Below are 21,940 nucleotides of genomic sequence, written 5' to 3' on the forward strand. Positions count from 1 at the left end.
AGATTTCCACATTTGACTATGCTTTTCTCTTTCCTTTGAAATATAGATCATAGATTTATGCAGTCCTTGTGTTCCTTTTTGTTTGTATGCATGTTCCCTTTTTGATTTCCTTACCCGTTTCATGGCCCTGCTTTTCTGGATCGTAATTTTCTGAGAATTCTCAGGATTCCACAATGTCTGGAATTCTTCTGAAGTTACTTCCTGTGATTCGTGTGATCTTTAATTTATTATGCTAATCATTGTTAACTCACTTTCTCACTCTTGGGTGTTTTACCTGAAATAAATAGACATATTTTTCAGACTTTGTAGTATTTCTATCAATCTCCTGGTCCTGACCATATATATTCAGGAACACTGCAGGAGGACAGGATAGAAATAGCGGGGGCCCTGGTTGGTACTCTTGCATCATCGGTCGTCAATGGGTAAGGTCCTGGAGGACTGGAGGGTAGTGAATGCTGTGCTGTTATTCAAAAAGGGCTACAAATAAAAAACGGGGAACTATAGACCAGTACACCTAAAATCTGTAGCAGGTAAGTTATTTGACAAGATTCTGAGGGAGAAGATATACATGCATTTGGAAAGACAGGGCCTTGTGAATGGAGGATTATGGGTCACAAGTTTGTTAGACTGCATTGATGAAGTGACCAGTAACTTTGGCAAGGACATGGCTGTATATATAGATTTCAGTAAGGCCTTCAATAAGGTTCCACATGGTACGCTGCTCTGGAAGGTTAGATCACATGGAATTGAGGGGGAGTTGGCAAATTAGGTCCAAAATTAGCTTGATGATAGGAACAAGAGGGCAATCGTGAAAGGATGCTGGTTGGACCGGAGGCCTGTGATGAGTGGAATGCCTTAGGGATAGGTGCTGGGACTATATATTCATATATTACACATATCTATGATTTAGATGAGAATGTACAGGTATGATTTGTAAGTTTGAAGGTGACACTAAAATAGGTGGTATCGTGGACAGTGAGGAAGGTTATCAGAAATCTCAGAAATTACAGCAGTACCTTGATCAGGTGGGGAATTGGGCAGAGAAAAGACAAATTGAGTTTAATTCAGATAAGTGTAAGTTCTTGCATTTTAGAAAGCAGGAGTTTCATGGTGACTGGCAGGGCCTTAAGGAGTGCAGTGGAACAGAGTGACCTTGGAATTCAGGTGCACGATTTTCTGTAAGTGGAGTCCCAGGCTTTTGACTCACTGCCCTTCATCAGTTAGAGCACTGAGTATCGAAATTAGGGAGTTATGTTGCAGTTATACAAGATGTTGGTGAGTCCATACTTGTCGCGCCATGTTCAATTTTGTTCACTTTGCTCGAGGAAGGATGTTATTAAACTGGAAAGAGTGCAGAAGAAATTTACAAGGATGTTGCCAAGACTCAATGGTCTGAGTTATAGTGAGAGGTTGAACAAGCTAGGAGTTTGTACTTTAGAATGTATGAGGCTGAGGGGGATCTGATAGTAGTGTGTAAGATCATGGGAGACGTGGATAGAGTCAATGCACTCAGTCTTTTTTTCCCCAGGATTGGGCAATCACGGTCTAGAGGGCATCAATTTAAGGTCAGAGGGGAAAGAGTAAAAGGGAACTTGAGGGGCAATTTCTTTTACACACAGGATGGTACGCATATGGGATGAGCTGACAGCTGTAGTTGAGGCGGGTACATTCACAAAATTTAAAATACATTTGGACAAATACAGAGTTAGGAAAGGATTAGAAGGATACAGGGAAATGGCGGGGAAATGGGGTTAGTGTGAATGGATGCTTTTTCCGGGATGGACCAGTTTGGGCCGAATGGCCTGTCTCCGTGCAGTAAGACTATATGGATCTAACAACCATTGTTCTCCTACTGAATGTTATATTGTATTTTCCCAATTCACTGGAGTGAACTTGACCCTCTAACCTCTGGGCTTCCATGATGTTTGACCAGAATGTTCAAACATTCCACATTGAATGCAGACGCCGTGTAAAATACAACATATTAATGTCTCTATTCCTCCAAAGCTGCTTCAGAGGAAGGTAAGTAATTAGTCCTTTCAATCACACAATAGATAATAAACAATAGGTGCTGGAGTAGGCCATTCTGCCTTTTGAGCCTGCACCACCAATCAATATGATCATGGCTGATCATCCTTAATCAATATCACACAACACGAAATCCGAAATAACCTGCTCTCTAGTTTGGTTCACAACATACTCTCCAACCTACCTGATATACACTTAAGGAATTTATTTTTCACAACATTAGCAGTCACTTAGTTAACTCAGTTTCAATGCAACTTGACACCATTCATTATTACTGCAGAACCCACGAGTATTTGTTACACATTCACAGGATGGGGGGCTTAGCTGGATAACCAGCATTTAATGGCCATTCCAGACGGCAGTTAAGAGTCAACAGCGTTGCCTTGGATCTGGAGTGACATGCAGGCCAGACCAGATAAGAACAGCCGTTTCCTTCCCTAAAGGACATGAGTGAACCAGATGAGTTTTTCCAACAATCAGGAATGGATTCCTGATCATCATAAACCCTTGATTCCAGATACATATTGAATTCAAATTACACAATCTGCCATGGCAGGATTTGAAACCATGCCCCCAGAACATTACCTGGGACTCTGGGTTAAGAGCCCAGCGATAATATCACTATGTCATAGCTTCCATTTGAGTATTGTTGCAAATATAATTTCCAGAGCATATGATGCAAAATATTTGCGCGACAGTTTTGGTTCAGATATATAACACAACAAATTTGTTTCTCCTTGCTATTTGTAAGACCCACCCAAACCCATTCTATGGAATCTGAGGGACAGAGCCTATGTCGTTATTAGTGATAGACTTGGATAAGACATATGGGGAGGCTCACCTCGATGCTGAGATGATCTGAAGACATGTCCAGCAATACAGGACAAGCATCAATATCCATTCCGCTCTGTCAGGATAAGTGTCACCGTATATTCTCACTGCTCCCTCACACTCACTGTATGTCTCTTATAGCACCGACCCTCGACCAAGACTCACACTCTAACTCCAATAAGGTTCAAGCACGACCACTCTCACTGTTGAATTTAGCACCTTCCATCCCTCACATTTTCTGTCCCTGATGCAATAGTCCCACACACTAATAGCACGACATGGATACAACACTATGGACAGACTCCCTCCGGCCACCTCAACAAAACACATCACCGAGTCCAGCACTAACAGCAGGACCATCCACTTCCACCCACACTCCTTCCTTCCGTTTCCAGGAGAACCAGCCTGGAATAGGACAGAACGGGCCAACCCAGGTGGTGGAGTGCCAGATATCAGTTCCCTCATACCCCTACCCTGATATGTGGGGAGGATCCTGGAGTGAGCCGGAGAGGACCAGGAGGCCTTGTGTGGAGATTCGGAAACATCAACGTCCCACCAACCGAATAAGGAGCAGTGTTTAGTAAAGAGCAATTCTCAATTCAAACCTACTGTCAGTTCCAACCTCATCTCTCTCACTCGCAGATGAACAGATACCCCATTGCACAGAGATGCAGGCATTGAAATACACAGACGTATTGGTAAACACCCCAATATACTAACATGCACAATGCATACAAGGAGATAAGCATGCACACACGGAGAAGCACACAAAGACATAAACAGTCACACACAAATAGACACAAACACAGATAGAAACACACAGGCTGATACAAAGACAGACAGATATAGTCACACAAATACAAAAGTAACAAGTACATGGACAAACACACACTTAAGTACACATTAAGACACAGACGTCAGTGCCATTAGGACACAAATAAATAAGTTTCTGATTTATAAGGAGATCAAGGATTCTGGGAGAAGGTAAGAGAATGATGTTGAGGAACATTATATAAATGGCTTTAAAGTATATCAGACTCGATAGGCCAAATGGTCTAATTCTGATCCTTTTTTAATGTTTGTGTAGTGTTATGCTATCAGGTATTCTCTTCCTGAGACAGCAGCAGCAACATATTTGATTGGAAACAGTCAGTGGTAATGTGGGAAAAGATTGGAGGGCAGAATTGTTAATGTCTATTCCTAGTTATTGTACCACTATATTCGAAAAGGGGCAGTGATTTGATATGAGGTTAACACAGTTTTTAAAAAATGTGTCCCACAATGAAAGAAGGATGTCCCTTTCCCTTTAATGTTGTGCTATCTGTGGTGTCCTCATCCTCAGGGAGCAGTGGAGACTCGGTTAATTTAGGTATTTTAGTTTGAGTTTGACTGATCTTTGCCGGACAGGAGAGTCAATGTTTATTGGGAACAGACAGGAGACGGATGGTCAGACACACTCGGATCAGCCATGAGCATTCTGAATGGTGCCGCTAAATGGCCAACTGCTGCCCCTATCCAATGTGTTGTTCCTTCAATCCACGCTCCCGGCCGTTACAGAGATATACTGCTGTCCCTACCCCATGTGTTGTTCCCTCAATCCACCACTGAGTGCGATTACAGGGTAGAGGACTATCCCATTCAGCCTGACTGGATCGTTACAATGACACGGGAGGAGACCATTCTGCCCCTCCAAAGAATTACACAGAAATATATGATGAAGTAATTCAGCTCGTTGAGTACATTACACAGCCCAGGATGAGGCCATTCAACCCGCCTGAACTGCTGCACAGGAACAGGGAAGCTGTCGCTAACAGGAAATAGACAGTAGTGATATATGACTTTTTTAAACAAAACTGTAACTAGTTTTGACTCAGAGATCACTGTAGGGTCATCACTGATCAATAATCTATGTAAAATATCTGGATGAAGGGACAGAATGGATCAAAGCTGAACTACCTCGGACACCAAAATGATCATTCAATTGATCTTCAAATGGAGGTAGCGAATCTGCATTATGATGTAGACAGGGTAGGTTAGTGAGCATACCCTCAGCAGGAATAATATAATGTGAGTTGTCTATTGCAGTCGGGAACAATTTAAATGGAGACAGATTGCAGAACTCTGTGATGCAGATGTTTTTCATATTCTTGGTACATGAATCATATGAAGTCTGTCTGCAGATGCAGCAAGTGATTCGGAAAGTAAGTGGAATGATAATGTTTGTGGCAACGGGTATTGGGTTTAATTAGGAATATTTCACTGTATCTGTGCAAGGATTGCTGACACCACATCAGATACACTGGGTGCAGTTCTGATCCTCTAAACTAAAAAAAAGGAGACAATTCCTTTCAAAGATGTTCAAAGATGCTTCCCTTTACTCATTCCTGAAATGAAGGCCTTTTGTTATCGGGGATTATCTGTTTAGATCTTAGATGAGAAATCTTACTGAACCACGATTTTCAGAGAAGTCTTTCAGCTGGATACATATTTTCTCTTGTTAAGAAGTCTAAAGCTAGATAATAATTTTTTTGAATGAGATGCATTGGTATTAACACAAATCTTATGAAGATATCAACCCATTTTTAAAAATTACGCTGATGCATATAAGGACCTCATCAAATCATAAAACGGGCACATTAATTTATTTTGCTAATGAAATGCACTGTACACAACAACAGCAATGATGCTGCATACAGTCTATTATCATCCATTCCAGAGAATGCACATGGAGAGTGCACATGGTCCAGTTTGGTGTTCAGTTGACATTCTTGTATTTTTCCACACAGAGATGGAGAAAAATATTACTTGCTTCAGAAGCAGCAGCCAATTGGTGTCTCTACCTTACTTTGTTCTGCCTGAAAACAAGGTGTAAGAGCAGAAACTCCTGAGTCATCTTTACCATTCGTGGAGGATTCCTGATGAGGATTCATAGGAATCTCTGCACAGCTCGAAACAAAGGGAATTCAGCCAAATCCAACTGTTCCGGGAAGAAATCCGCATTCCCAGACATTTGTGTGAGCAGAATAAGTTCAAAGTCAGAAACATATTTGGGACACTCTATGATTTTACCATTTGTTTACAGTTCAACTTTCTGTGTCTCAGATTTTTCCAGAAAATTACCCAGTCCGATACCTATATCATTGGGCACAGCACTCAACTGGTTACATTTAAAATTTGCTTTCACCAATAGAGGAGTGGGAAAAGACATGAGTGACCCTCCAACATTGGTCAGAACACAAACAAGTGATTCTCAAAGGGTTGTTAAGGTGTGAATTCCCTTCCACAGACGATTGTGATGCTTGGATATTTCCATTTGTTCAAAGTCGTCTATGTAAGACATTTGAAAGAAAAATGAATGTAGGGAAATGGTACTGACAGAAAAGTGCTGCTGAGACCTTAATCAGATGATAGTTCATGGAAGAGCAGTGACAAAGTGTCTGATGACCCACTCTTGCTCCACAGTCCCGTGTTACTATGGTGCAGTCAGCCTCATACAGCTCCTGCAAGGTGCAGATGGGGGCCACTTGCTCCAAATACCTGGTCCACAGTAACACAGGATTTCATTAAATCACTCACAACTGTCACACTCAGATTGGTATGGATTGGAAAATGTTATTTGGAAATCCAGGCTGGTTTTGAAAGATGACACTGGTCTGTTTACAGAGTGTCCCCTCTCTGCAACTTGTGCTTCATTTGTTGGTCTTGGTCTAGACCAGGATTCGTTATGAATAAAGCTCCATACCTCACTCAGAGATGATGCAAAAATGCTTTGTTCTCTCTGATTACAGCATACAATAACAGTACATCCAGGAAAATTACAGCCATTTACTTTGAAATTACAGAAAATGAAAACATAAGGAACAGGAATATGTAATTTGGACGGTCAAGCCATTGTATTTGATAATGGCTGATCTACTGTTAGCATTAACTCCTCCTTAATACCCAGTTCTTCACACTCCCCAGCTCTCTGGCAGGTCAAAGATTCATGTACCACCTCTTTAAATACTTTCAGTGATGTATCTCCCCTAACTCTCTAGTCCAGATAATTCCTGACATTGATTACCCTCTGTGAGAGGAAAACACTCTCTACACATACACTGTCACCTATTGATATGAACAAGAGGTGAACACAGGGGCTCAGGATAGAGTGAATGGCCTTAATATCAATGCAGTAGATGACTGCGGGTGTTATCGGGACCACCTACTTATTTGAGCTTAATGAGAATCAGGTCTAACCTCCTCACTGGTTGGGGTCTGTCAGAGCACAAAGGAAGATGTTTGTGGTCGGTGGCCGACAATCCTCTCAATCCCGGGACATCGCTTCACGAGATCCTCAGATTAACTTTCCTCAGCACAAACATCTTCAGTTCCTTCGTCAACGTCTATGTGCCCCCATTCTGACGCCCCCCATTTATCTCAAGATCAGAAGCGGAGTGATCACTGAAGATCACACAATATTCGGAATATTTTGTCCGCACTCAGCTCCTGAACGGGTCTGTGTCCATATTCAGCAAGACCCGAACAACATTCACATTTGTGCTGTTAAAGTGTCGGTAACATTCATGTAACAGAACGGCCAGGCACTGCACATTTCCACAGTTAAAAGAGGAGCTCATTCAGCACCTCAAGCTGGTTACACCCGAATATGTAGAAACTATTCAGCCCATCGAAATGACTGAACAAGAAGAGGGACAGCCCATTCAATCCTCCTGCGTGTTCCACAGAAGAGGAGGCGTCTGATCAGTACATTGAGCTGTTAAACAGGAACAGGCAGAGTCCAGTAAGACCCCTAAACCTGTTCTATGGAACCAGTAGGAGACCATTAACCTCTCGAGACACTTACACAGGAATAGGAGGGTGTTATTGATGCTGCAACCTGGAAAACGAATGGAGCAGAGACTGCACTCATAGACTGCTCACAATGTTCCTCGTGGCTCCATTGCCTGTGGAACAAATGATACTTTAACGTATTTTGCGGACAGTGAGGGAGGAAGCCAAATGTTTTGTGCCAAGCCTCAAGGAGGCATCTTCCATCTCCAAGAAGACAGATCCATGTTCTCCTTGGGGGTCAGAAGCTGGTGGGGATTGTTAAATTGTTATAGAATGAAGGTATTGTGGCTCCTGTTGCGATGGAGGATAATGTGAAGTTCTATGTATGATCACACACCAAATGCACTGTATTAATGTTGGAAGAGTTCAGTTAAAGACTGGCTCTCTCTCTCTCTCAATCGAAATGGGGAGTGGTGTGGAGTGAGAGGAACGTTCTCAGAGTCTTTTAAGCCATCGAGAATCATGTAAACCAAGTTAAAAAAAACATGGAATTTATCACCGTTTTAGTTCTGTTTGGAATATAATGAGTGACTGTCCATCACCTTGAGTTCAATGCAATCACCTCTTATTCTTCAAAGCGCTACAGATTAATCCTCATGCATTCCCGATGGTACAATCATTCCAACAATTAGTCAGGCGAAACTCCTTTATACTCTTTCTGCCAAGAGGATTGTTCCTTATAAAGGAGAGAAAATCTGTGCACAATACCCCAAATACTATCACAACAACACTCTCAGGGTTGATCACAATAATTCTGTTCCAGGAACACCAACTATAGCGAGGATGGGATAGTAACCACCTTGAATAATCCAAAGGATATCTTCGATCCGTGATGCTAATGACATCCAAGGCTGAGAAAGGTAGAAAAAAACCACAGGATAAACTCCTGTCTGTTGTAATATTCCAGTCTAAGGTTCTCAGATTCTGATCCATTAATGGAACATTCCAGTCTAATGTCCTCAGATTCTGATCTCTCCTCCCCCTGTCTCTCGAGCTACTGATCCCTGTTAGTCCAGTCATTGATGCTCCCGCCAATACTGGGATAACACAATGAACCGAGTCCTTAATTAATAGAAGAGGCAAACCCTCCAGTGACTCATTGTTTATTTTGAAGGATTGCATAAATTCTATTCTCCATTGGGCAGGCTACCACTTCTCACATTTTACATTAAAAAGTTGATTCTGATACAAAATTCGTAATATTATTATTATTTCTACTGTTAATCTTTTTCTTAGCGAATTAGACAAGACATGCCAGGCATCTGTTTAAGGTTTTATAATTACGTTGAAATCTGTGTCCATGATTATTCACCAAATATTTAACTAGAACTTTTTACGATTGTAAACAGTTTCAAAGGCCAAGCTGGCTTCTGAAAGATAACTTGAGTTGCTGTTTTTGAGGATGAAAAGAATCCTTACTGAGATCAGAATAAGTTACCTTTTGTAGTGATTCTTCAGAGTTTTTGTGCTACAATTTCATTATTTCATCTGTGTTCTGTTACAAATCATCAATTTTTCGCAACAAGAACCTTCTTTATCACTATGTTAGCATGTTTCAGAATCTTGCGAATCAGATTATCCATTCTTTGGCCTTGGAATTATTTCCTTCTCAAAGTCACTTTTTTCGCGAATGCTGAAGCAATCTATTTTAATGTCTGGCTATTTTGTGGCTTTTCAAAAACAGACAACTGAAGTAGACTTTTAAATTTTGGCCATTTCATGTCTCTAAAAAAAGGCAGCTCCAACTCTCACTATCCCTGTCCCTGGGGAAGCTGTTTCCTTCCAGCTCTAACTCTGACATCTCCCTGGCAATATGGAAAATGACTCAGCTATGTCCAGTTCCTAAGCGGGGAATAATTACAATCTGACCAATTCCAACCCCCTCAGTCTCATCACGATAGTCAAATTTGGAGTTCATTTTGACAGAGCTGTCAAGCAGCACAGACATAACTTGCTCAGTGTGGCTTCAAATAGGTCCCCATGTGGAGATGATGCTGTTTTGGAAAAGTCACTGGATTAATAATCAAGACCAGGCTAATGCTCTGGCAGCTGGTGGAAGTTAAAAGCAATTAATAAAATATCGAGACCTTGAAGTGACCTTGAAGTCAATGTCGATTGTAAACAACAATTTTCTTTTCCAATGTACTTTCAGGAAGTGAATCTCCTGTGCTTTCCTGGTCTGGCCTAAATGTGACACCAAACACACAGACATGTGATAAACACTTGAATGGTCTCTGAAAAGGCCAAGAAAGACACTCTATTGTATCAAACTGCTCCGAGGTCTTCAAGGATAAAACCGGACAGAACACCCAGCCTCAGTATGGAAAAGGGAACTGGAAACACAGTCATGTTGAGCCGGCAGAGACCCCCTTCTTAACATCTGCGAACTTGTGACAACATTTACAGAGTTTTCCCACAGACCGTAGAGAAACATCGGAAATGTAATAGGCCATACAGCACATTGAGCCTGCCCCATTCTAGTTAATGTCTGAACATCTCCTCAATGCACTTGCCCCACTCACTGTTCACATCCCTTAATGTGATTAACCTTGTAAAGCTATAAAATAGGAACTGCGGTAGTCCCTTTGATCTGTCGAATTTGCTGTCCCGTTCAATATAATGATGACTGAACATTTATTTCTACACCATACTCCTGCTCTCTCCACCACCCCTTCGGTGTCTCGACATCCTTTATAGTCTTTAATGCCTTGTCTTCCACAGCCTTATGTGAGAGAGAATTCCCAGGTTCACCAGTCACTGAGTGCAGATAATTATTCTTATCTAAATGCAATGTGACCTGTCTGTACCTAATACTGTGGCTCCTTGTTTTAGACGTCCCAGCCAGGGGAATTATCATCATTGTTTCCAATCTACCTAACTCTGTCAGTGTTTTATATATTCCTCTGAGATCTCCACTCATTTTCCTCAACCCCATGGGATACAGGCTCAGTCACCCCAAACTCTGCTCTCACAAAAAGTCTGTCATCCCAGAGATCAGTCTGGTAATCCTTTGCTGCACTCCCTCAATTTCAGGTTTGTACGTTATTTGGTACGGAGGCCAAAACTGCACACAATACTGCACAATGTTCGAGTTGCGGTCTCACCAAGGCCTGTACAGCTGCACTGAGACACCCTTACTCCTGGAGTCAAGTCCACCTGAATGAGGGTCAACACCCCATTTATAGAACATAGAACATAGAACATAGAACAATACAGCACAGAACAGGCCCTTCGGCCCACGATGTTGTGCCGCACTTCTATCCTAGATTAAGCACCCATCCATGTACCTATCCAAATGCCACTTAAAGGTCGCCAATGAATCTGACTCTACCACTCCCACGGGCAGCGCATTCCATGCCCCCACCACTCTCTGGGTAAAGAACCCACCCCTGACATCTCCCCTATACCTTCCACCCTTCACCTTAAATTTATGTCCCCTTGTAACACTCTGTTGTACCCGGGGAAAAAGTTTCTGACTGTCTACTCTATCTATTCCTCTGATCATCTTATAAACCTCTATCAAGTCACCCCTCATCCTTCGCCGTTCCAACGAGAAAAGGCCGAGAACTCTCAACCTATCCTCGTACGACCTACTCTCCATTCCAGGCAACATCCTGGTAAATCTTCTCTGCACCCTCTCCAAAGCTTCCACATCTTTCCTAAAGTGAGGCGACCAGAACTGCACACAGTACTCCAAATGTGGGCTAACCAAAGTCCTGTACATTTATCTTCCTGACTGCTTTCTGCTCCTGCAATATTGCTTCAGTGACTGGTGTACAACGGAGATCCCAGATCCTTTTCAATGTTACAGCTCCCCACATGATGGGTCTGCGTAAACTGGTCTCTGTGTCAATGTATTTCCAGGATTGGCTTCTGTCTTCAGAACTCGCTGCCCTGCATGGATATCAGAGGTCTGTCCAAACAATAATAGAGGAAAAGTGTCTTCATAGATCGACATTTCTCAACCACTCCCTTTTTAAATGGTTGGCTGGCATTTTAGTGTTCCCCAACAAAGTAGACAACATCACATCTATACACACTGCTCTTCATCTGCCACATATTTAATCATTCACTCCATTTGTTTCAATCGCCTTGAAGATTTTTTCACATCATCCTCAATTTTCAAAATCCTAGTTCCGTCAGCAGACTTGGAAACTTTGCATTTGATTCCCTCAACGAGATGTTTGTGATGTATTGTGAATATCTGGCGCCCAGCATCAATTATTGCAATGCCTCATGAGCCTTCCAAACTGTAAACCATCCATTTATTCCTCCTCATTGTTTCCTGTCAACACTCCCATTTTATCACCATGTTCATATATTACCCCCATCCCAATTGCATTTACTTTGCACACTAGGCTTGGGACTCTATTACAATTCTTGCTGAAAATCCAAGTTCAATGCCTCTATTATTTTTTTCTGTAATTAATCCACCAGTCAGTTTCTCAAATATCTTTCCCATTTCATCAATCTGTGTTGATTTTTTTTCTATGCCCGTTATTTTTGGTTCCAATAATTTCACCAAATTATTTTATTTACTAATTTCATTCAACATAATTTCCTCCTCAGACTCCTATTGCTGGGAAGGCTTTGTTTATGTATTTTTCTGTGAAGACAGAAGTGAAGTAGTTGTGTCATGTTTCTCTGTTCTCCATTCTCCATTTCCTGTTTTCAGACTGTAAGGAAGCTGAAACTTTGACTAAAAAGAACAGCTGTTGTCTATTCACCCTCTCCATGCCCCTTGTAATATTATACCTGAATTACTTACCAACTCAACTTCCTCTGCTCCAAATAAATAACTCGAGCTTACCCAGCCTCTCTCCACAGCTCATATGCTCCATCCCAGGGAACATCCTGGTGAATCTCCTCTGCACCTCATCCAGAGCAATCACATCCTTCCTGTAATGTGGCTCCCAGAACTGCACACAATATTTCATTTGTCCTAACCAAAGTGCCATATAAAATTCGTATAACCTTTGGGTCAATGAATAAATGCTTTGTCTACAATAATGCTGAACTCATCAATTATCACTTCCAGTCACATTCAGAAATGTGTGGAGAGGCACCCTCTGAGCTTCCTAGTGAGGTGCCATTCTTTGAGTACTCCCCTGTCTGGTTCCTTCTTCCGAAGTGTATCACCTCATATTTATCAGGGTTACATTCCATCTGCCATTGATCTGACCATCTGACCATTCCATCTGTATATTCCTGTATCATAAGACCTTCCTCCTCACTGCCAACCACCCAGCCAATCTTTGTGTCAAACACAAACTTACTTCACACACTCCCCCTACCCACTTCACATTCACATCACTTATGAATACCACAAATAATAAGGGGCACAGCATTGATCTCTGCGGTACACCAGGGGAAATTGGGTTCCAGTCACAAAAACACCCTTCTACCATGAAGTTGAGTTTGGATGCAACTTTGCAAGTCACTAATAGGCCCTACATGTTCCCTGGCTGTTCTGTTTTACTCGATATACGTGAAGAATATCTGGGGATTCTCCTTTATCTTGCCCTGCCAACAGGCTTCCATGCCCCTGTATTAGTCAGTCCCCTCCGAGGGAAAAATTTCTGCCTTATTACGGCCTTAAATGGCATATCCCTTATCCTGTCATTATTTGCCTTTAATATAGAGTAGACAGCTAGAGAAACATCCTGTTTATTTCCACCTCATCACATGCATCATAGATTTTTGAAATTTCACTGCGATCACCTCTCATGCTTTGAAACTGGAGAGGTTGCAAGACAACTCGCTCCATCAGAAAATCTTGTCATCTGTGGAATTAATCTGGAGGATGTACATTGATCAGTGTAATCTTTCTTAGATTAGGTCACCAACACTGCACTCAATAACTCAGGTACATTCTCACCAACACTCTATGCAACTGCGACATGATGTCTTTCCCTCTATATTCCTATTCCCTTAAACAAAATCCAACCTAAGTTTAACTTTCCAATTACACGTATTCCTCCAATTACCAATCAAAGTAATTGCATTTAAGAACTCACTGTGTGAGTTATAGAGTCGTAGAGATGTACAGTATGGAAACAGACCCTTTAGTTCAATCCGTCCATGTCTAGCAGATATCCCAACCCAATCTCGTCCCACCTGCCCGCACCCGGCCTATATCCCTCCAAACTCTTCCTATTCATGTAACCATCCAAATGCCTTAAAATGCTGCAATTGTACCAGCCTCCACCACATCCTCTGGCAGCTCATTCCATACACGTACCACTGTCTGTGTGAAAATGTTGCCCCTTAGGTCTCTTTTACATTTAGATCAGATTTCTTACAGTGTGGAACCAAATCCACACGGACCCGCTGAAACGCAACCCACCCAGACTCATTCCCCTTCACCTAACACTATGGGCAAATTAGCATAGCCAATTTACATAACCTGCACATTTTTGGATTGTGGGAGGAAACCCACGAAGACACGGAGAAAATGTGCAAACTCCACACAGAGAGTCGCCTGTGGCGGGAATTGTGAGGCAGCAGTGCGAACCACTGTGCCACCGTGCCACCCAACATCTTTCTCCTCTCACCCTGAACCTATGCCCTTTAGTTCTGGAGTCTCCCAACCCAGGAAAAAAAACTTTGTCTCTTTACCCTGTCCATGCCCCTCATAATTTTGTACATCTCAAGAAGGGCACCCCTCAGCCTCCGACGCTCAAGGGAAACCAGTCCCAGCCTGTACAGCCTCTCCCTTTAGCTCAAATCCTCCCACCATGGCAACATTCTTGTAAAACTTTCCTGAACCCTTTCAAGTTTCACAACATCTTTCCGATAGGAAGGAGACCAGAATTACAGGCAATATTCCACTAGTGGCCTAACTCGTGTGCTATACAGCCGCAACATGACCTCCCAACTCCAATACTCTAACCAATAAAGGAAAGCATACAAATCGCCTTCTTCACTATCCTATCTACCTGCGACTCCACTTTTATGTAGCTATGAACCTACACTCCAAGGTCTCTTTGTTCAGCAACACTCCCCAGGACCTTACCATTAAGTGCATAAGTCCTGCTAAAATTTGCTTTCTCAAAATGCAGCATCTCGCATTTGTCTGAATTAAACTCCATCTGCCACTTCTAGGCACATTGGCCCATCTGAAGATCCTGTTGTAATCTGAGGTAACCTTTTTCGCTGTCCACTACACCTCCAATTTTGGTGTCATCTGCAAACTTACTAACAATACCTCCTACGCTCGCAGCCAAATCATTTATGTAAATGACAAAAAAGAGAACCCAGCACTGATCCTTGTGGTACTCCACTGGTAACAGGCCTCCAGTCTGAAAATCAGCCCTCCACCTCCACACTCAGTCTTCAAACTTTGAGCCAGTTTTGTATCCAATTGGCTAGTTGTCCCTGTATTCCGTTAGATCTAATCTTACTAATCAGTCTCCCATGGAGAATGTTGTCGAACGCGTTACTGAAGTCCATATAGACCACATCTACTGCTCTTCCCTCATCAATCCTCTTCTTTACTTCTTCAAAAAACTCAATCAAGATTGCGAGATATGATTTCCCACGCACAAAGCCATGTTGACTATCCCTAATCAGTCTTTGTCTTTCCAAATGCATGTACATCCTGTCCTTCAGGATTCCCTCCAACAACTTGCCCACCACTGACGTCAGGCTCACTGGTCTATAGTTCCCTGGATTGTCCGTACCACCCTTCTTAAAAAGTGGCACCACGTTTGCCAAACTCCAGTCTTCTACCACCTCTCCTGTGACTATCAACGGTCCAAATGTCTCAGCAAGAAGCCCAGCAATCACTTCTTTGGCTTACGACAGAGTTCTATGGTACACCTGTTCAGGTCATGGGGAATTATCCACGTTTACCCATTTCAAGACATCCAGCACTTCCTCCTCATATGGACATTTTTCAACGTGTAACCATCTATTTTCTGATATTCTATATCGTCCATATCCGTTTCCACAGTAAATACTTATGCAAAATACTCGTTTAGTATCTCCCACATTTTCTCGCCTTGCTGATCTTTGAGGGGCCCTATTCTCTCCCTAGTTATGATTTTGTCATTAATGTATTTGTAAAAACCCTTTGGATTCTCCTTAATTCTACTTGCTACAGCTATCTCGTGTCCCCCTTTTGCCCTCCTGATTTCCCTCTTAAGTGTACTCCTACTGCCTTTATATTCTTCTAAGGATTCGCTCAATTTAACCTGTCTATACCTGACACATGCTTCCTTCTTTTTATTAACCAAACCCTTTAGTCATCCAGCATTCCTTATACCTACCAGCCTTTCCACTCATCCTAACAGGAACATATTTTCTCTGGATTCTTGTTATCTCATTTCTGAAGACTTCCCATTTTCCCGCCGTCCGTTTACCTGTGAATATCTGCCCCCAATCAAATTTTGAAAGTTCTTGCCTAAAACTGTCAAAATTGGCCCTTCTCCAATTTTCTACTTCAACTTTTAGATCTGGCCTACCCTTTTCCATAATTACTTTAAATCTAACAGAATTATGGCAGCTGGCCCCAAAGTGCACGTCCACTGACACCTCAGTCACCTGCCCTGCCTTTTTTTCCCTCGGGTGGGTCAAGTTTTGCACCTTCTCTAGTACGTTCGTCCACATACTGAATCAGAAAATTTTCTTGTACACACGTAACAAATTGCTCTCCATCTCGACCCTTAAGGCTATGGCAGACCCAGTCTATATTTGGAAAGGTAATATCTCCTACCATAATCACCCTACTTTCTTACAGATAGCTGAGATCACCTTACAAGTTTGTTTCTCAATTTCCCTCTCACTATTAGGGGGTCTACAATACAATCCCAATAAGGTGATCATCCCGTTCTCATTTCTCAGTTCTACCCAAATAACTTCCCTGGATATATTTCCAGGAATATCCTCCCTCAGTACAGCTGTAATGCTAACCCTAATCAAAAATGCCACTCCCCCTCCTCTCCTGCCTCTCTTTCTATCTTTCCTGTCGCATTTGTATCCTGGAACATTTAGCTGACAGTCCTGCAAATTCCTCAGCCATGTTTCTGTAATTGCTATGATATCCCAGTCCCATGTTTCTAACCATGCCCTGAGTTCATCTGCTTTCCCTGTTAGGACCTTGCATTTAAATAATGCAGTTTACTTTATTAGTACTACCTTGTATTTCCCTGCCCTGACTGTTGGACTTGTTTCTGTTCGCAGTTGTACCAATCTCAGATTGATCTATTTCCTCACTATCTCCCTGTCCCCCTCCACCCCACCCCCCCTTACTCGATTAAACCCTCCCGAGCAGCTCAAGCAAATATCCCTGCTAGCATATTCGTCCCCTTCCAATTTAGGTGCAATCTGTCCTTCTGGTATAGGTCCCTTCTACCCCAAAAGAGATTCCAACGATCTAAAAATGCAAATCGTTCTCCCATACACCAGCTCCATAGCCATGCATTCATCTGCTCTATCCTCCTATTCCTGCTCTCACGAGCTCGCAGCGCCAGGAGTAATCCAGATATTACAACTCTCGAGAACCTCCTTTTTAAATTTCTGCCTAACAGACTGCAATCTCCGTCAAGATTCTCAAAATTTCCCTTCCTATATCGTTGGTTCCAATGTGGACAATGACCTCTTGCTGGCCCCTCTCCCCCGTGAGAATATTCTGCACCCTTTCTGAGACATCCTTGATCTTGGCATCAGGGAAGCAACAATTCTCTTTTATTCTCTGCTGTCCACAGAAACGTCTGTCTGTTCCTCAGACTAGGGAGTCCCCTAACACAATTGACCTCATGGAATCCGACATACCCCTTGTTGCATTAGAGCCTGTCTCAATACCAGAAACTTGCCTGTTCGTGCTATGTTCCCCTGTGAATCCATCACACCCCACATTTTCCAAAACAGCATATTTGTTTGAAATGGGGACAGCTCCAGAAGACTCCTGCACTAATTGCTTACCTCTCTTACGTTTCTTGGAGTTAACCCATCTATGTGACTGCATCTGAGACTTTCCCCCCTTCCTATAACTGTCATCCATCACATACTGTTGCTGTTACAAATTTTTCGTTGTCTCTAACTGTCTCTCCAACCGATCCATTCGATCTGATAGGATTCGCAACTAGAAGCATTTATTGCAGATATAGTCCGCAGTAACCCTCAAATCCTTTTTAAACTCCTACATCTGACAAGAAGTGCATATGATTCTACCAAGGCCATTTGTGCTCCTTCACAATCTACAGACCCAGAAAAACAAAACTGTCTTGTTCCTCTACAAAACACTGCCCCAGGTTAAATTAATATTTATGGCTTATATTTTATGATTAATCAAGGGACATATCTCAAAGAACATATAATTAAGGAAGAATCCATTCTACTAAATTCTGAAGACTTTCTGTAGGACACAGTTAAAACAATTCACTTATCTGGCTGGGGACTTTGCCCAAACAGTTCCTCCAAACCAGTTGTAAATTTCACTGTTTGTTAATTTTTCTAGACGCACTCTGATCTCCAGCAATACATGAATTCAAACAGCAAAGGCAGTAACTGTGCAGGTACGCTATCCTGTCAGTTGCTTCCCCTCACCGTGTGCTTCCTTTGTATGTTCTTTTCCCTTTTAAAACTGCTGTTGCTTTGACTTTTTTCCCCAAAGTTCCAAATCAATGCAGCAGCATACAAAGCAGAAATTGCTGCTCCTGGAATTCGGGGAAATCACCTTCGACACCTAAAATACCTCAAAAAAGGAGCAGCTGTTACAGCCAGAAATGTTTTCCCGCCCAGACTTCTGAAAATCCAAATACACTACTTCCACTAGTTGTCCGTGGTCTATGCGGCAAGAAATAAATTCAAATAAGTTTGTCAGGCATGATTTCTCTTTCAGAAATGCATTGTGATTCTCTGCAACATTGCTGTTCATTTCTTAGTACCCAGTAAGACTTCTTATATAATGGATTCTAATTGTTTCCCTACATATGTCAAATTAATTGTTCTGCACTTCTCCACATTATCTCTTCTTCCCTGTGTACACAGATGGATCACGTTCACTACCTTCCAGTGATCTACAAGGGCTTATGGTCTTTGCAGGATCTACAGGAAAATAAAACACAGTCACTGACAGTTCAATTAATATGTTGTTTTATTTCTGACATTTTGATATGAAGTATATCTGGCCCATCAGACTTAGCAATGATCAATCTAGCTCCATTTTCAAGTACTACCTTGTTGCTGATATGAATTGACTTTATGTCTTTAGTTCCACAAATCCCAGGTGATTGCTTGCTTTACACAAGGATTGCCTGGCGCTTTCTCCATGAAGATAGATGCAAATTAGATGGTTAGTTTCTCTGCCATTTCCTAGTTCCCCACAATGTATTGTCCTAACCCTTATACATTTCCACATTTGGCCTTACTTTTGTTTTCTTTGGTGCATGGATCCTAGATTTGAGCCGTCTTTGTGTTTCCTGTTTGTTTTTATTTGAGCAGTCTGTGTGTTTCCTGTTTGTTTGTATTCATGTTCTTTTTGATTTACTTAACACTTTCTTCGGCCTTATTTTCAGCAAAGTAAATCTCTCAGAATGTTCAGGTTTGCACAATATCTGGAATTCTTCTGAAGCTGCTTCCTTAGATTTAATGCAATCATTAATTTCTTACGTAAACCATCAATGAGTCACCTTTCCTTTAATTGGTGTTTGTAACTTAGTGTTATATACGTATTTTTCAGACTTTACAGTATTTCTATCACTAATAGGCAAAGTCTGTCTCACACTAAATGTAATATTGTATTTTTCCAATTCACTTGAGCCTCTAGCCTTCGGGTTTCCATGATATTTGAGTGTAATGTTCAAACATTCTATATTGCTTGCAGGCGCCTTGTAAAATGCAACATATAATGTCACGATTGCCCAATAGGTTCCTCAGAGCACGGTAAGTAATTAGTCCTTCTGACCACACAACACCACGCCCGAAATAATCTGCTCTCTACTTTGGTTCATAACATACTCTTCAGCCTACCTCATACACACTTATGAAATGTATTTTTCACAGCATTAGCAATCATTTCGTTAACGCAGTTAAGTTGCAATTTTAGATCATTCAATATTACTGCAGCACCCACGATATTTGCATATCTAATTTCCAGAGAATCGGATGCACAACAGTTTTGGTTTAGATATGTAAGGCACCAATGTTTGTTCCTCCTTGTTGTTTGCAAGATCCACGCAAACATATTCTGAAGAAGCTGTGGGATGTGCTCTGTGCTGTTATTAGTGATAGACGTGGACAAGACATTGGGGAGGCTCACCCCGATGCTGAGATGATCTGAAGAAATGCCCATCAATACAGGACAAACATCAATAACCTTCCCCGCTCGGCCAGGACAAATGTCTCCCTATTCTCTCTACTCCCTCACACTCTCTGTATATCTGTTACAGCACCTACGCCCAAACAAGGCTCTTGCTCCACCAGTCACCCTGTTGCATGCAACACACTCTTTCCTTCACTCTCTCTGTCACTGAAAGCAAATCGAGATTGAATTTATTGTTTTGCCAACATTGAACCAGTGAGACAATTTGATGCTGAGTATATAAAAATGCGAACATTTTGAAAATTGGGGAGGCAGCAGATGCAATCGAGACGGAGAAGCCTGGGATCAACCATCTTGCTCTGCAAGAAATTAGGAAATACTCACTATCATAGATATTTTTTCATATGAAACATATTCACAGTAAACAGAAATACGACGACCCAGGGAATTCAGCAGCCAGGAGAGTAACATCACAGAGGACGGCAGTGGCTGTGTGGTTTTTAAATCAAGTTGATGCAATCTTCATAAGTGTCTAATTGAAACAGCATATTGTTATAGAGGTGGGTGCAGTTGTGTGGTTGGGGTGGGGGTCGGAGCTGGATAAAGTTGTAAATAGTTGTGGTGTAATGTTCACTTTTACAGTTAAAAATAAATTGGCGTTATTTTCTTTAAATAATGGAATTTGGGAGTTCTCTGTCACTCATATTCTAATAGATTACGAGGTGAGTTGAGCTTTCCTGGATGTTTGGTTTAATTAATAGAGGCATTCGCCACCATGTCTTAACACTTGTAAAGACCAACAGAGAGCAAAAAAAAACAGAAGTAAGGAGTGAGAAGATTAAATAAAAAGAAAGACTGTAAGAGCTTCTTTCGACATGGAAAGGGCAAATTAGAGGCAAAAATGGGCATCTGATCGCTAGAAATTGACACAGGAGAGATAGTAATGTGGAACAAGGAAATGGATGAGGAGCTGAAAAATTACTTGGTGTCAGTCTTCACGGTTGAAAACACGAGCAATATCCCAAATATTTAAAAGACTTAGTGGACAGACCTGAGTAAGGTGGCCATCACCTCAGAGAAGGTGCTGGGAAAACCGAATGGCCTGAAGGTAAGTAAATCACCTGGACCAGATGCACTCCATTCCAGATTTCTAAGGCAGATAGCTGATGAGACAGTGGAGGCGTTGGTGGTGATCATTCAGGAATCTCTCAAATCAGGGAGATTCCCAGTGGACTGGAAAATCGCTAACGTTATACCCCTATTTAAAAAAGGGAGTAAAGCAAAAAACGGAAATCACAGACTGTCTAATCAAAACTTGAGCTCTGGGTCAGATCCTGGAATCCATTGTGAAGGATGAGATTTCTGAATAGTTGGATGTGGATGGTAAAGTTACCATGGTTTCTTAGAGGGGAGGTCATGCCTGGAAAAGCTGCTAGAAAACCTTGAGGACGTAACGAGCAGCTTAGAACAAGGAGAGCCAATGGATGTCATCACCTGGACTTCCAGAAGGTCTTTGACAATGACTACTGAGTAAGCCAAGGGCCCATGGTACTAGAGCAAGGTGCTAGCATGGATAGAAATTTGGCTATCTGGCTGGAAGCAGAGAGCGTCGATAATAGTGTCCTTCTCAGGATGACAGCCAGTGACAAGTGGTGTTCCTTAAGGCTCGGTGTCGGGACCACAACGTTTCATTTTATACATTAACCATCCAGATGAAGGAGCTGAAGGCATTCTGGTTAAGTTTGAAGGTGATACAAAGATAGGTATAGGGACAGGTAACGTCGAAGAGGCATGGAGGCTTAAGAAGGATGTGGGTAAGTTAGGATAATGGGTAAAGAAGTGGCAGATGGAGTACAAACTGGGAAATTGTGGGAGCATGCACTTTGGTAGGAAGAATAAAAACAAGGATTACTGAGAAAATTCAGATGTCTGAAGTGCAAAGGGACTTGGGAGTTCTACTCCAGGCTTCTCTCAATGTAAACGTGC

The sequence above is a fragment of the Chiloscyllium punctatum genome, unplaced genomic scaffold, assembly GCF_047496795.1.
Source record: "Chiloscyllium punctatum isolate Juve2018m unplaced genomic scaffold, sChiPun1.3 scaffold_136, whole genome shotgun sequence".
In the NCBI taxonomy this organism is placed as follows: Eukaryota; Metazoa; Chordata; class Chondrichthyes; order Orectolobiformes; family Hemiscylliidae; genus Chiloscyllium; species Chiloscyllium punctatum.